Here is an 11668-nt window from a genome sequence, read left to right as displayed (position 1 = left end):
ATATGTATTTTACATAATATTCAACATTGTTTAGGAGATAAAAATGCGTGCGATTGAACGCCATTTGTGTCAGTTTTTCATAAATACGATGGCCGCTTCCCGTCGCGGATTGACATACATAATGACGTCATTTGTTTACCTGCAGAATTCTAGAACGCGCAAAGCAACATATCCGTACTGTACTTGACCAACATAGATCGAGGCTGAAATCGAGGTGTAAGAAGGACAAAAGCGTGATGTCAGTTTCTGGTAATTTATACTGAACAGGCACGCATTAGGATACACAGGATTTCACTACAATTTAGAAATGAAAGCCGATGTCACCGGCGCGGGCTCCACTGTCGCCACGCGCAGCTACGATCTGAGTGAGCAGACGTTTTCCCAATCTCGCGCTGGCTTTGTGTACGAATGGAAAGTTTGCGGATAGTAACGCGCGTAGTAACCAGACTCGAGACAGTTCAGAAATGCACGCGATTGCCCATATTTGGGCACCGGGCCGGGGCGTGATACGTAAAAAAAATGCACGGATCTGAGGGCGCTTTCTCCCATAGATTTACACAGGCACGTGAATGTAGGTATATGATAATCACCACAATTAACAGGTTGTCTTTACGAGATATTTTTTCCATACAAAAGTGGCACCAATGCACTTAAATGGCATCAATTACAATCAATAGCAGTTTTTCTTTTAGTCACAGTCTCCAGATGTGACTAATCCATGTTAAAGAAGTTTAATAAAAGCTTATGATTATTAGTCACATCAATAAAATGTAAGCATGGCCATGTGCAAAATTGGAGTCAAACTGCACCGCTTCACGAATTAGTTAACCAGTATTACTTGTAATGATAATCTGTTTTTGGCAAATCGAGTTAATTTCATGTTAGCATGTTGCAATGTTAACTCCAATAATTTTAAATGGGAAATCAAAAGATGTTATTTGTTCGCCGGTTGCTATACATTCGGGACCACCCTCTGCTCACTGTAGCTATCTAGCTAAGGGCGTACGCAGGTATAGGCATGATATGAAAAGGAGTTTGTGAGGGTCCTCCTTGTTCGCCTTTATCTTGACTAGCCAAAGCCAGGACCAAAGGATTACCCTACTTTGAATGTCTCACGTGATTTTACAGAATTAAACAGAACTAGACAAGTTGACGATACGTAACACCGTAAACACCATTATACTGTTGTGATATTTTAAAGCGGAAATAAGTTGATTTGACTTATATTAGTCACCTGGGTTTATGTATTCAGGACCAGCGTGCCAACCTTAATTAATGTATTTTAGCTACCTAGCTAAGGTGTGTACTAGACCAGATTTACATGTTGAAGCACGCTCTGAACTAATATAAGATGACCCTGAATTGGTCTAGTTGTACTCAAAGTTCATATTTATTTGAGTTGCAAAAGTCCAGACTTAGGTTACTTTTGAATTACAAATATTAGCAAATTTGCATATGAAAGCATGCTTCAAGACGTGATGGAGATGACCTAGATTTGCCCTTCGAGAAACATGTAGCTTTCCGTCACTTTTCTCTATTTTATGACTGTATAGGATATGTGTTAGTTTATAGAGAAAATCGTTTCCGCTATCGAAAGGAAGTACTGGACCATTAAAATTTTCATCCTTCTTAAATAAATCAGTTGTTTGTTTACACACAGAAGGAGCTCGACTGCACTTCAGTACAGTATCTTGTGATCGAATAGTGACGATGTCTTAGCAGGTGCATGGAGGATGTGCAACGTTGTAGGAAAGGGATTTAATGGCTTCGATTTACTACTATTGCGGATTTTTATAACTACTTTTGGTATATTTTAATAATTTGATGTTTTTGAATGTCATTGATTTTATATCCGTGACTTTCACCTGATGTCAGCTGTTAATAGATCTGTGGCTTCGTCGTAATTAGTTAGTGTGGCATCTTGCCATCGACAAAAATCGATGCACACCATTTTATTCGTATTTAATCTTGCGCGCATGTGTTGTGGGTGTTCACTGCGAATCGCCACTTCTTCACTCCACACTACTTGACTTATGTTTTTAAGTTTTCAATTGTGATATTAACAGAAGATATTGGTTTATTGAAGCAAAGTCGATGACTGCTGTAATTCCCTTAAGTCGATGCCTCCTTTGTCCTATTTGTGTATTTGCCCAAACTAAGTGGTTTGTTTGAACATAGCAGAGTCACCACTCTCCAAATCTCTCCAACAGTTACGATGACATTGCGATCTAGCGAGCCTTTTCTCATTGAACGGGACGTCCAAGGTCATGCTTGTGCCGTAAATAGGCCAGGCCTGAACACCGAATCGAGTCATTTTGAGTCACAGATTTCATTTGTTATCGGCTGGCTTGAGTTAATTTTACGTTGTCATGGGGAACATCTTTCGTTGACATGATATATTCATTATGTTTCTGACCTAGCGTCCAGTTGACCTGCGAGTGTAAATTTGACCTTACTCGATGTACTGAGATCATGTCAGTCCGCTCGCTTATATACCAAAGATAGGGTCAAATTTTGTTTATTCGTTTGCAAAGTCAACTCACGGTTCATTTACTGAAAGCTTTAGTCTGAAGATTTGCCTGAAGGCTGTATAGAGCAGACCTTTTCCGTTCGAATGATCATTTTTGTGGTGGCGCTCTTTATGTAAGTCTGATTAATTCAACAATCCAAGCCGCTGGTTGTACCACTGTCAATGCTTGAGGTGTGAGGATGTGCCATGGACTCTGAGACGACTTTTTTCTCCTGGGGATTCATGGTTTTGTTTTTAGGTTATGATGACTCCGTGTGAGTTATCTTCGCATTAAGGTAATATGCGCCTCGAAATTTAAGACAAAGTTCTGCTCAAATTAAACCGTGGCGGTTCTCTGAGCAAAGCGAAAATAACAACATAAATTTTGAGTTTTCGAAAAACTATTATAGACGGTGAGAATTATCCCCCGTGAGCTTTAAAATGAGCCCTGGCAACTGTTAGATCAGAAAAGAATTGCAGTACTTTGAGAGTCCGAATATCTGTCCCAAAGGCGCGCATTTTACCTTAATATTTGATTATCTACGTACGTCATCAGATAATGCAAGGGTAGTACGAACATCGACACTTAAACTTTTTTTCAAACTTTCTTCGATGAAACTTTCAACCAGACTCTTACCAAGTCAACAATAAATATCAGGGGTCATCGTGCAAAGTTTTATACTAGAGAAACACATGACCTGACAAAAATATGCACAGCAGCAATCATCGATTACAATACATAATAATGACAACCATCTCGTTTAAGTCTTTGGATGGTCCTGGTAATTTCACCACCTACAAAACAAAGTCGCACAATATATGTAATACCCTGCTGTTGGCCTTTTCATTACCTAGTTTCCTTTCATTAAAGATGTATTTGTTTTAATAATATGTTTATAATAATTGGTTTACCTAGTGATCTTTCTTTAGCCATCATCCCGTCCACTTTGGCATACATGGGATGGCAACAGTATTGAGAGAGAGAGAGAGAGAGAGAGAGAGAGAGAGAGAGAGAGAGAGAGAGATTGAGAGAGAGAGATCGATAGAGTTCAAACTAGTAATGAGAAAATACACATAACTACATTTGATCGTCTCGACACTACAAAAATTTCCGGGCTTGGAAACATGACCCTCGTAGGCTTTGAACCTAGGCATCCGAATTAAGTTTATATCCCGTGATGAAGGGATGTTCGACAAAACAGATAGGGATATTTATAGTGAGGCACAGGCCGGTAAATACAATGACCAGTTTAAATACATGTTTACAAGCCTACGAAGAAAACAAGGAACAAACAGCGTAGAATTACATGGTTCAAATAATCATTTAGCGAGAGTGTGAAAACTACTGTCGGAAAGGAATTTTTCCCTTTAGTTGAGTAGTTTTCAAAATATTCAAATTACGCAACGTTCTCAATAGAAATACAGTGAAATTTAGCAACAGCTGCATGCAGAATATCATGGTCAATTCTATCAAAAGCAAGCAGTTACTCAAATGTGTCTAAGAAATGCCATCTTTGTCTTACAAAGAATTGGCCTGCCATTCATAATCAATGCAGATAGGTCCAACTTGTTAAACATGCGTTCTAAGTTACCCGACACGATAACACATGTAACTTTTCAAATTTCGATCCACCCATCACCACGCATTGTTTGGCCCAACTTGATACTTAGCGGCATGTGTAAACAACTGAAGCAAATCTCAGACAGTAAATCAACCCATCTGACGATCACGTGAATACACGAAACTCGAGTGACAGGTACCAATGCTTGATGTGTTCTTCTCATTTATATATATATATATATATATATATATATATATATATATATATATATATATAATATATATATATATATATATATATATATATATATATATATATATATATATATATATATATATATATATATATATATATATATATATATATATATATATATATATATATATATATATATATTTATACCACTCATGGTCATGTAACACATTGTTCTCACCGTACGTTTATTATCGCAACACCAATTGTTCTTATGCAAATAAGTAAACCATTACGGTTCATTGATATGGAAATTAGTAAACCTTACAGTTTAATGAATAGACTTCATTATCATATGAATACAGACGTAAGGTTTACTACTTTCCATATCAATGTACGCGTAAAGGTTTACTTATCTACATACAAACGAAAATCAAACATCTGGCAGATTGTACACATGGCAACTTTTAATGAACTAACGAAATTACATTTCAATGACAACTTATCACCGTGCTGATTTTGAATGGAAATATGGCCTGATGAACTTGTGCACGAGGTTATTAAACGTAGTGGTATCTGACAAGCAGCACGGAGAATGGTACTCTTCAACTTTTACATCAACTTTTGTCACAGGTTGTGGGGATTGTAAAGCGTTAGACACGGTTTTCTGCAGGAAATTGCTGATACGCAGTGTACGTGCGAAATTCTTCATCAGGACGATGACCAGTGCATTCATAGTTGTTCATCAAAGCCCTTATTCATACAAAGAAGTTGCTGCAGCAACCTGCATTTAATGAAAATAATCAATAATTGAAAAATATTGCCGTCGAAAAGGAATGACATTTGAGCCGAAAGTAATGGAATCCCACACTTGAAACTCCGTTCAAAGGACAATACTCAGCGGGCGGGATAGACCCATTGCATCGAACGTTTCAAATATTATCATGTCATATTAAACTGGCCATTCAAAAACACGATGGAAGAAACAATAACGATAACAGTCACGCCGGGAAAATGTAAGAAAATAATTGAAACTAACCTGCCCGAATGGCCGGTATGATATCCAGATATTCCACACATCCACAAATGAATATTTAGCTGCTTTTAACTGAGTTGTTTTAAGTTTCTCGCTTCGGGTACGTCCCCATGCATCCGACACTGACAGCCTGATCCGGTAGACTTGCGTGTATTTTGAAGTACGCAAGATCCTTGTATTTCAGTCAATTGTGCACTGTTCACGGAAGCAGAAAATCTTTCACTTTTATGTTTGCCGTTTGGTAAAATCCTCTCTGTCATCCAGTGGTATAGCGTTATCAAACTGCCAGCAAAACCGTTCCACTTCGCCTGATTACATTGTGTCGGAGATATACAAGTATGCGTCCACACTGGTGGCGTGGCCGATGCACAGTGACATGCACATGCATCATACCACGTGGCAAATTGATGTGCACCTGGATCAGTGCAGTCAGTTTATTAGCCAATGAGAAAGCTGTATTAAACTATCGATTGTGTCAGAATTTCAATCCCTAATGACACCAGGTGTTTTAAGGCGCAATGCAAATTGATCATTCTGATAGAACCGCACAACTAGGTCATGATATTTTTCAAATTTCCTCTTTTTTCGTGGTATAAGTAGGTAATTGTACAGGTTCTCGTGTGTTTACAATTCTAAACCTCACGGCTTTAGCTGGCAAGTTGTAAACCGCACTCGGCCTTAGGCCTCGTGCGGTTTACAACATGCCAGCTAAAGCCGTGAGGTTTAGAATTGTAAACCCACTCGAACCCGTACAATTACCTATACTTATACATATATATATATATATATATATATATATATATATATATATATATATATATATATATATATATATATATATATATATATATATATATATATATATATCCGGGTTAATAAATACAGTTGAAAAATCAATAGAAAATAAATCTCTCGACAATGTTGATAATAATCCGTAACTTTCAAGATAAAAACATTCGTAAATTCACAGCAGAACAATTTTAGAAATCTAAATCTACTTACTCGCAGCGCCAAAATTCATAATTACTTAACTACTATTTATTCAAGTTCATCATTAATTTTAACTAACCTTCCAGTATATATATTACAATACGAGAGTAAATTCAAATCTCAATATAAAAAATTCAATATTACTAGCGTGAACTTTAATAATAATCAAGCTACAATTATAACGAAAACGCGAGAGACTCTATATTAATCAACACAAAAATGCAATTTAAATGAGTACGCCCTCAGCCGTCAACTCTTGTTTTGGAATTCAACAAACTAGATTAAATATTGACACGCAGAGATTCAACAATTATGGCAATTCAGCAACTAGAACTAGTTTTTTAATTTAGGACAAAAGTTGGTCGGCCGCAATCTATCTGTTTGATACTCAACCAAAAACGAAATCTAATACGAGCATGTCATTAAATACCCGGTATATATGCTTATAATTAAACAGAGTTAATAACTAAGCAGAGAAAAGACTGTTCAAAAGTCTTCGAAAATGCTAATACAGGCTATAAGAAACTATCAAACCGCTTCAAAATAGTATTTTTTTGTTCCAAAATATTGTACTATCATGATAATAATAATATAAATAATACTGAATTGTCTTGATAATAAAAATACACATTGATACTTCAAGAGCTCGTTCAATTAAGTCAGTGTTTAACGGATTAAGAAACGTTCATTGATTTGGCTTCGCTGAGAGTACAGATGGCAGCAGTAATTGACTAACTCACGTGTCCGATATGGCAAAAATGTAGTGGCTTGTCGGAAGGTCGAACTCTTCGTAGTTGAACTGGTTGAATCTTACGATGTTCCACTTCTGAAGGGACAGAAAGTTAACACTCTAGCGTTGAGGTTCCTCTTCAGTAGTTTTCAGATCCAATTCATAGAATTGATAGAAAGCCACAAATCTTGTCACCACACACCAACTTATAAATACCCCTATACTGCCGACTACGCCAATTGTGACCGGGTTAATAATAACAGGGAGAATGACACACAGGACTGGTGCTATGTAGACATCAACCTTTATTCCAGTTGGACATCAGTTGGAACACAGATAGACAAAAAAACTCTGAAATTACACTTGAAAAGAATCAGTTGAAAGATAACAAAGAAACAGTTGAAAAATCAATAGAAAATCTCTCGACAATGTTAATAATAATTCGTAACTTTCGAGAGAAAAAAACATTTGTAAATTCACAGCAGAATAATTTTAGGGTTCGAACATGCGAATGGAAAAGTTGAAAAATCTTTGTCTTTGTCAAGTTAGAGTAATGCCATGTGTCAAGTCCATATGACACGTCACCTTCGTAACGCTAATTACAAGTTTTCTAGTACGAACAAAATTATACAGGTGGAAATATTTCGCAGGAAAATTACGTCTAACCCCAACTCAGTGAATAAAGGTGTAGACCATGACAGTGTCGGTCAACAGTATTCTCTTGGAGACAAACTTTTTCTCACTCAATGAGACGCAAATTTGATTAACTCGTGATCCGTAAAGACTAGAGACAGGGTGATGAAACGTCAACGACAGCAGCAAGGGTGTACGCGTATTGTTGACGTGGCAAGATATAATCAGAACAATTGCATTGTGGTCAAATTATTCAGCAAGATACTAAAGAGAAAAGACGAGTTAATAATACAATACGATAGAGTTGTCAAAATAAAATCGTAAAATAATACTACATCATTTCTTATAATGAGTTTTACAAAAAATGTTGTCTCAAAGTCTGCAATAAAGCCACGTTTCAAAAACACAGCGCCCTCGGGAGGTAAGTATAAAATATGAAAGTTTTTTCAGCCCACACACACACACCCACCCACACACACACACACACATATGTATATATATATATATATATATATATATATATATATATATATATATATATATATATATATATATATATATATATATATATATATATATATATATATATATATATATATATAAAATATGTTATAATCCTCGGCTGTTTCTCCGCTATTCCACGTGTCATAGGTATAGGCAGACGCCATCCCATTCAAGTTTTGGATGTTGTGCTCATGGCGCCCATTGGTGAAAGTCACAAAACTGTTATCTTGCAAGGCGCTTTAAGCGTTCATCTGTGTATTAGCGCCCCAATGGCGCGTCTAATTGGACCGGTATATTGGCTGATGACGATCGAAGGAGACTACTGTGTCTTATTATACCGCTCTGTGACTAATAAACCATGGTGGCAGCTGCTGTCTGCATCGTTTTCGCAATTAACAATTTTCGAGGATTTTGTGGTTGTCATGCTATGGCGATAAGTACAGACCTACAGAGACAATTTTCCAGGTTATACAATGTTACAGATATATTATCGGCACATGGTGCTGTAATGATTAATACGCTTCACTTCTCGCCCTTCTGCATAGGTTGTTTGATAAATTGGTATATTCTACTCAAATTACATCGCCGGTGGCAGTATGATTGAAGAGTACGTCTCCTGACGGTCGAAGAACTGCCTAAAATTACTTCCACGAGGCATTGCAACGTCATGCTGTACTGTTCTATCAGTATTTCGATGCACACGACGAAAACAGTTTCATACAGACATGCCCTTCGTTGTTTACAAAGCCGTGGTTTGACAAAAAAGGATAACTATCTTTTATGCTTTCATTCAAATTGTGAAGAAAGTCAGCGCGTAAATGGCAGGCAAAGTAACACGCGAAACTTGAACACAAACTCAGCATTTACATTGTAGAATAGTCACATTCCCGTATTCGATGTGTTGTAATGTAACCAAAAATATACTGTCATTACAGGATTGATCAATACTAAATTTCATTAAAGCCGTCAAACCAACCTTTTTTCTCCCACATCGATTGATATCATTCATTGCGCAATCAACATGCACATTGTTTTGCAGGCTCTGCAAACAGGCTGGAGACTCTTGTACTGTTCCGCAATAGCGATGGTAATTAAGGCTATCGTCTTATGTGAACTCAGGGACGATATAATCACGTGGTGTGATGAAGCACATCACGTCTTGTGATGGAGCAAACCAACAAAGAAAATTTACATGAAGTGTTTGTGCTTTGCTTCCAAAATCAACGCGCGCGGACTGAACTATAAATTTTACGAATTTGACCTTTTCGTTGTAATCTTCGTGTCAATATTCCACATTATGGCTCATGAGTTGTGACCCTTGCGGAGCGATGAGTTAATACCTAACCTGCGGGTAAAATCTGTCCGACAGACAGTGGAAAGCATAGAATGACTTTAATGACAATATCTAAAGTAGATTATACTGCGTATACAGTAGCCGCCAGCAAATTGTTTTCAGTCCGATTGTTACATTCGTCGCCATGATTCGTCTCCTCGGTGTGTAATGTTACATTAACAAGATAATTTGACATGCATCAGTTTATTGACCTAGCAACGATCGAAAGCGGTGTTCGCTCTTGTATTCACGAACACACACCGATGTCGTCGTTGTCACACATAAACCTGTGTGCCCCAGATGTTCCAAATTCTCACGATCACGTCGTGTTGCTTTTAAAAGGGCACAAGTCTGTTTTGCAGATGATACATTGACACTGAAATAGCTACGTTTATACCGGCAAGACTTTTAGAAACAAATTGTATAAAATTTTGAAACCTGCTGAAGTTTATTTGCTTTGTTTAAGATGACAAAGCCCATAAACATATAACATAATTGTAATGATATAATTATATGTGAATGTTCACGCGCAATCATATATTTCCATATTGATCGCAAGTAAAATTAGAAAACAGCATATCACAGGGTCAACTGACCATTCAACATCCACCTCAAAAATAAATGATAAAGCCATTATAGTTTTTCTCTCGCCAAGCAGCTTGTTACGATGATATAAGGATGTGGAATCTATCAAAGCAATGTTCGTCTGTGTGTATCACTTTCTGTCGAGATCTTTCAGTCTGTCGAGACAATGTTAAAGGCATACTTGTCAGTAGTGATCGGTTGTTCCGTCTTTTCAATCACCTTTTTCATTTCATGGACGATGAACTTTGATTAAATATGAGTGGCAATAATTCTTAAATCGTTTTCCTGTAAATCAGGTCATTGACTTTCAAATTGCATTTCACTCTACTCGAACAAACTTGTTGTCCATGAATGGATGGATGAATAAATGAATGAATGAATGAACGAACGAAAGAATAACGAACAACGAATGAAAAGATGGATAGATGAATAGACAGATAGATAGATAGATAGATAGATAGATAGATAGATAGATAGATAGATAGATAGATAGATAGATAGATAGATAGATAGGTAGGTAGGTAGGTAGGTAGGTAGGTAAATAGATAGATAGATAGGAATAAGTATCTCGAACAGAAACGAGGACGAGAGTCTTAGATTACCCTAACAAAGCGAAAGACTTCTGCTCTAGACCCAGACCAATATCTTCGTAGATTAGACAACGGGAAATAACATGAATTATGATTGCTCAACCTTTCCATTTAAATTCTTCAGTTGCTAATGGCGACACAATAGTACAAAGGGAGTATGCAAGTTTTGTTTTGTAACAGGATTTTACTTCTCACTTACCCTTAAATGAGCTTAACGTAACACTTTGAGCACTGTAATTTTTTTCTCAAAAAACATCAGGGCAACATTTTACCAATACTTATGATTTTTTTCTGTAATTTTTTCTAAGATTTTGGACCAAATGGACATAAATTTTCATTGGCTACACTTTGTTGACTAAAATTTTGGTAAAAAGTGAGACAAAATTGTCTAGATCTGAAAGAAATTGATGGCATTTTATTGTCTAAAGGCAACAAAAATCGACTTTGGCACTCGAAGGGTTAAGTGAGCTTTTCTCTCATGTAAATCTACACAGCACGACGTACCGAAGAATACGTCGTCTTGTAGCTCTAGGCGTGGTTAGATCACCTTAACCTTGACAGCCGAGCAAAGATCACTATCAATTACTTGTTCTTCTCTAGGTCTAATAGACTTCTGGTGAGTAGATGAAAGGCGAACAGTATATGACTTGCCGGCCTAGGCTATGTAAATGTCCAGAAATGGGCGAACTAATGGGAAATGATCAAGTGTTACGATGAAATATGAAGAACGGAAGCGTGTACAATGTAGACAATGCTGTAGGCTTCTTTGGATCTCTGCAGACGGTGACCGAGAATAAACAGAACATTTACAGATTTGTTTCGCTACTTAATAGAAAAAAGTAAACTGCAGAAAGCGGTACAGTGCATCACCGTACTTCCTAAATGCCGTCAAAATTGGATTTGGTTGACATTATCGACTTTACGGCGATCGGACCGACTCATCGTGTTTTGTTCCCGTCTATCTTTATTGGTTGAAATCCTCAGGAATAGCAGAAGGGTTGGTT

General features: G+C 37.0%; 1 long non-coding RNA gene across 1 annotated transcript in view; it reads left to right on the top strand.

Annotated features, from left to right (window-relative positions):
• The window catches only part of LOC139118657 (uncharacterized), a 358536-nt gene that overhangs the window by 162619 nt on the left and 184249 nt on the right, over positions 1-11668 (top strand). The window lies entirely within an intron of this gene.

The sequence above is a fragment of the Ptychodera flava genome, chromosome 19 (genome assembly GCF_041260155.1).
Source record: "Ptychodera flava strain L36383 chromosome 19, AS_Pfla_20210202, whole genome shotgun sequence".
NCBI classification, from domain to species: Eukaryota; Metazoa; Hemichordata; class Enteropneusta; family Ptychoderidae; genus Ptychodera; species Ptychodera flava.
The sequence above is the reverse complement of the archived record's forward strand: the minus strand, read 5'-3'. Positions and strand labels throughout refer to the sequence as shown.